Source organism: Adiantum capillus-veneris, chromosome 19 (assembly GCF_014529385.1).
Source record: "Adiantum capillus-veneris isolate H3 chromosome 19, ASM1452938v2, whole genome shotgun sequence".
Classification (NCBI taxonomy): domain Eukaryota; kingdom Viridiplantae; phylum Streptophyta; class Polypodiopsida; order Polypodiales; family Pteridaceae; genus Adiantum; species Adiantum capillus-veneris.
Genome location: NC_140949.1, coordinates 151787587 through 151793866, shown reverse-complemented (window position 1 = coordinate 151793866; position 6280 = coordinate 151787587). Strand labels below are relative to the sequence as shown.

The 6280-nt window shown below is 36.7% G+C and overlaps 1 pseudogene; it reads left to right on the top strand.

Moving 5' to 3' along the window:
• The first annotated feature begins 334 nt into the window (after positions 1–334).
• Positions 335–4944, top strand: LOC147435086 (uncharacterized; annotated as a pseudogene).
• The last annotated feature ends 1336 nt before the right edge of the window (positions 4945–6280 follow it).

Sequence of the window (6280 nt, the reverse complement as noted above, 5' to 3'; positions counted from 1 at the left end):
AAAATTGGATGTAAGAGCAATTTCCTCTCAAAGATTGTTTCCATGGAAATTCATGGATGCTCAAGATTTGAAAGACGTTTTGTCTACACTGGTGAATTACACAATTACATTAGCTAAACTTCTCATAATCAAGCCTAATATGTGGGCTACTATTGGTAAATGCTTAGAGAAATTTGGCGTGAAAGATCCAAACACTAAAATTCAGGAAGGGATCAAAGAGCTAGAAAAACCTAACACAAACTCTAGACCTATACCTTTAAATAAGGTTGGAGAATACTATGAGGGCAAGGATAGCAACACTACACTTTTAGTATAATTCCAAGGTGTTACAACCATGGCAATTCTTGACAATGGAGCTAAAGCTGCTATTGCCACCAAAGAAATTTGGAAGCAGTGGGGAAAACTAGTCTTAAGAGCTACACGGATGAAACTACAGCTAGCTGATGGATATACAAAGAAACCATTAGGGCTCTTGGAAAATATTGTAGTGACTTCTTGCGGCATCAAGTATGAACATACCTTTTCTATCGTGGACTTTGGCAAGAAGAATAACTATGACATTATTCTTGGAAGACCATTCATGAGACAACTAAAGATGGTCCAAGATTGGGGATACAATCAAATATATCTTAGACATATGGAGACAACAACAAGGATAAATGTGAAAGATCATAGCTATAAAGATGTAACAGAACACCAATTGAGGATTTTGATTTTAGCTACACTAGTTGGATCAAATTTTCTAGATTGGTTAGGGAAACCAAAATAATTGTGGATGTGCGGAGCTTCACGATGTGGTAGTTTGACACGAGAAGAGCACATCTTGGATAAAGCTATTGAAGACACAAAATATATCCCTGAACCATCTCCAAAAGAAGCCCTCAAACTCTTAGAATGGACTCATATTCTACCAACTCTAGATGTATGTACATTAAAGGATGAACCTACAACAAAGTTCTGCGATAAACATGGATACAATGTGTTTCCATACTTTATGGTAGATTTGATTCCAGATGAAGATAAAGAGTTGAATTTACAAAATCCAAATGATTTGGATCAAGCCGAAGAGTGAGGAACTTTTAGACTCACAAGAACAACTGGAAGGATATGATGATGCTGATAATGGACAATCAATAATCCAAGTGAACAGAAAAAAACTCTAACGGATGTTCGATTTTACGATTTTCCAAATCAAAAACCTAGATGTGATTTTGGAGTGGGTTCTACACTAAAGATGCAATTCTAGACATGGTCTTGGATTAGCTCAACGAATCCAAACTAAGGAAATGCAAATTTGGATTGGGTTTTATAGTACAAGTGTGGATCTAAACTATAGATACCCCTTTGAATTGTGTTTCAACTTACATTTGTGGACCGAGAGAGAGAGAGAGAGAGAGAGAGAGAGAGAGAGAGAGAGAGAGAGAGAGAGAGAGAGAGATTGGGATAATGCAATTTTGCTCCCTAACATGCAATTTTTGTGTAAACTTCCTATACACTACTTATAAGTGAATTGTTGGAATGCTGAAAGTACACATGTTTTGCCAAAATGCAAAGATATAGAGATGTGGATGCAATTTTGGACTACGGATGCAATTTTAGACATGGTTCTAGAACTACAAATATAGTTCCGTATTGTTTCTTGGTTGAGCTATTTCAGGATGCCTACATTTGTGCAGTCCATGCACATAGAGTGACATTAATGGACAAGGACTTGATCACATTGAGGAGGTTGAGATATAGATTTTCAAAGATACTAGAGCCTTTACCCATGCATTATATAAAGGCTTTCAATATCCTCAACATTCCTTTATGGAGGAAGCCTAAGGAACCAAAGGTTGGGATTGTTGATGTGACTGAAGAAGAGGAGAGAAAGGCAAAGAAAATTACCATGGAAGATATCGAGGTTGCAAAGAGAGAAGAGCTGAACTTGCTTGAACCCCAACTGGTGCCCCCTTTTGAATGATGTAAATCCAATTGGTTTTTTGGTCTCTCTTTTCACAAAAGAGGACAAGAGAGAGGATTACATCACACTTGACTTTAAAACACTAGACATTCTTAGGGACTAGCGAAGAGAAATCAACTCACCAATCATTCTTGCAGCAATGAGTTCTATTTCTATTACTTCTCTGCTTTTTTTAAGACAATATTTATCTCATAGTAATATTACTTTATTTTACTCTAAACAGGCTTATGGTGCATACATATGAGCATACCATTCAAGAGAAGGTAGAGATTCTAGATCCCTCTATCTCTCACTTCCTTAGGATAGGAACGGACATGAGAGAGCTCACAAAGTGGGTGACTTATGTGGATATTGAGATTTGTGTGATGTTCTTGATCCCTTACGATGAGAAGTAAGTATCTTGCCTGCACATTGCAAAGATAGCTTGCCAATGTGAATACTAAGACTAATTAGGATCTTTTATGTAGTGCACATTGGAGTTTCATTGCTGTGGATGCTGTAAAAAAGAGATGCTATCTTATCAAAACCCTTGTTGGAGTACATGGTTTTGCAAGACTGTAAGTTTCTCTACTTTGTTATTTATAACTTACTATGTTGAAGCATAAAATCTTTCTTATGTGACACTTTGACAGTGTTGCTACAAGATGTATTGAAATGTTGGAGAATGCTCCACCCACGCCAAAGATGATGTCTGACATGGTTGTAAAGGTTAGAGTGTGTCTTGCTTTGTAGATTCAATTGCAATGGTTTCAAGTTTTTCTTTTCTTATGGAGACATGTATTGCTTGGCAGGTCCCACTACAACCTGAAAGCCACTCATGTGGGTGGAGGGTGGTCACAAATACCAAGCCTCTAATAGACTTCATATATTGCAATGAGAGTGAAAATGTTTTGTTTTTCTACTACTTATACTTGGATTGTTTGTCTCTTTCAGATCAATAGAGAATGCTAAAGTGAAAACCACATATGGCTAACAAGAGCAAAGCTGCTCAAGTATATGCTGAAATCAAATAGACATTAGGGAAAATTTGGACTCACAAAGGGGCCCTATAAGGAGTTTGACTTCTTCTCTCTTGCCCAAAACGGGTATGCGGTTAATTTTTTGCAAATCAACTCTAAACTTGGTGGAGGTTTGGTAGTTAGAATCTCCTCTTCAAGCTCTTTCTATTGATATATAGCATGCCACAAGATTCCTCTTATTTTGAAAGATTCTATTTTTTATTCTCTAGATTCTAGATGGAGTTGTCACATCACAAGAGAATCCAAAATAGTATCTTTCAAAATATGAGGAGTCTCATGGCGTACTATATATCAGGTGAAAGAGCTTGAAAAGTAGATTCTAGTTGTCAAATCTTCGCCAAGTTTAGAGTTGATTTGCAAAAATTTTACCGCACGCCCATTTTGGGCAAGAAAAAGGAAGTCAAACTCCTTATAGGGCCCCTTTGTGAGTCCAAATTTTCCCTAATGCCAATGCAAGAATTTTTTCAAGATGACGATGATGTTGTTGAGGTGATGTCGGAGAAGGGAAAAGAAAATGTGTCAAAGGAAGAAGATCAAAAGCAAAAGAAGGATGAGCAAAAGAAAGATGAGTAGAAGAAGTCACTTGAAGAAATGGAAGATATAAGGGGCAAAGTAGAAAGAGGAAACAACCTTCAAGTCCCCCAACAAGGAGGTCACCCAGGACCAAGAGCACTCCTATAAAAGAGCCAAGCCCAAAAAGGATGTCTCCCAAAAGTAAGAGAAATCTTCCAAAGAAGCCCACCCAAGCTCCTACAAGGAAGTCCCCCAAAAAACTATTATAGCCCCTTGTATCCAAATTCAACCCCTTGAAAGGACTAGTCCTTGTTTAATTTTTTTCAACCCCTTCAAAGGACTAGCCCCTTGTATCCAATTTCCTAGACCTTGTATATTTGTACGGATCCCTTGTATATTTATATGGCAAAATCAAACAATTTCTATCATCTTGAATATTCTACATTCTAATCGGATAATTTTTTATCATCTTGAATATTTGAATCTAAAGTCCATTAATTTGTTATGATAACTTAGCATAAGAAATTGAGTCACTTTAGAAGTAGATTTGCAAAAAAATCATTTGATATATCAAAAAAGGTCTTTGCATACCATGTGATACAAAACTGGATCCTTGCAAACATGGATCTTTACCATTCCTCGTGGTACAACAGTACAAATTAGGGTTCGGATCTCTAAACTACCAAATGTACAATGCCATTTGGAATATCTTTTCACTGTAACTTCTTTTCATTTCTTTTTGGTACCTACAAAAAATTTGTACCAAGTAAGTAAAGGAGTAATAAGAGAACAAAGGATTTTAGGTTGGTTGAAAGCAAAACGTTACCTTTCTACCATTTATTTGAAAGCAAAATGTTGTGGGTAGTTCTACTTCATCATTTTGGAGGTCCAATCTCAATTGTTGCAAGCTGCATATGCCTCTCATCTTCACAATTAACAAATGGTCATTGTTGAATCAGATACATTTGGCTGTCAATGAAATCCTCCATGTCTTGATCAAGTGGAGTAAGCTAACCACCAACATAGTGCCATCTTTTGTAGTAGAATATCATGTTGAAGTTTTGTGTGGATATCATGTACTTGCAAGCAATTGAGCCAGCTTGCATATTACAAGTGATTCCATTCACTGTATTGGTCTTTTAACCCTCATCCACAGATTCAAGTACATTTTTTGAGTCTAAAGTCTTCATTGAAAACATTGTTCTAGATTTTTTGATTTCAATATTTGAGAGAAAGTCTACAAAGACTGTAAGTGGCATGAATATAGAAATCCTACTCTGCTTGCTTGCTATGTTTGCTTTTAAACATTTTTGAATCTCACAAAATAGCTTGCACCTATAGCTCTCACTTGTACTTGAGCTTGGGAGTGACCATTCTCCACTCTTGAAATCAGGCAAGCCTAGCTTGGTTGTGGCTCCAAATTCTCCACTCCTTCTTGGAGGAACATAGTAACGGTCAAAGAAGAATATTTTGTTCTTTGCCAGCGAGCTCTTAGTCCTTCCCTTGTATATTTCTTCACCAATAGATGCATGACACACATCCAAAATATTTATCATACACTCTATTGGCTTCCAATTCCACAATGTTTGAAAAATACAAATCTGTACAACAAATAACCAATCACCAATTACAACATGCATTACCAATTTCAACATCATACTCAAAGAATTTAAGTGAAGAGTCTTAGAATTTGGTCTATGTAATGGCAAAGCAGAACTCTTTGAGTCAATATGCAGATCTTTATGCATGTACACATGCTGCACTAGCACCTCTTTGATTGACTTTTTGGTGTCGTCAAAGCTCAAATCTTTGACAATACTTTTCCTTCTCTTGTTCTGTTGCATCAGTATCCATGTTCCTTTGTGTATGGTTATTGGAATCCATTGTCCATTTTGATCAGTGGTATTGTAAGTGAAAATTGCTTCAATGGAAGTTCTTGGTCATTTTGATCGATGAAGATTCCATGGTGAAAAGAGAAATGCAGAGAAGAAAACCGCAGAGAAGTCTAGTTTGAGTTCAAAAGCGGCAGAATGTGAAAAAATGGTTTAAAATTTGAAAAAACCTTGAGGTAGAATCCAAACGTTGTTTCATGATGGCGAAATGAAAACAATATAATATAAGAAGATAATCTTTTTGAAAGCAATGGTTATTAAATGCTTTAGCACTTTTGCTTGTTCACATTGCTATTTATCAACTCAAAACTGCAATAAAGGTAGTATATTTGAGCTTTTTATGAATTTCAAAAAATACAGGTTCCATAATGGAAGCTTCTCAACCATCGGTTAAGACCACACTCTCTCTACATGCTAAAAGGTACAAAGAAGACCTCTAAATTCCTCTAATGTCCATGGTAGACCAACTCCAAGGTTGCATGACACACATGGAGAATATGGCCATCATACAAGTGCATGTCAACAAAACACTATCCCAAGCATCAACCAATGTAAAAGATTGGGTGTGGAGCATCATTGCAGCCTATGGTCAAAGTACATCAGGCAGATGCCTGACAACAGTGCAAAGATGCCAACCAGCAAATAGATCACCTAAGGACTCAAGTGGCCTAGGAAAAAGTCACAATTAAAACACAAAATGAGTCACATGAAGCAATTAAACTAAAATGTGACCAGTTGGCAAAAGAAAACAGAGTACACAACGACTCTAAGGTAGAGTATGTGGAAGCAATAAGAAGTCTCAAGCAAAAAGAGGCAACAAGTTTCCAAAAAGCAAAAGAATTCCAATCTGGCTTCCAAAAAACTCTCAAGCAACTGGAGCAACTAGAAGTAGA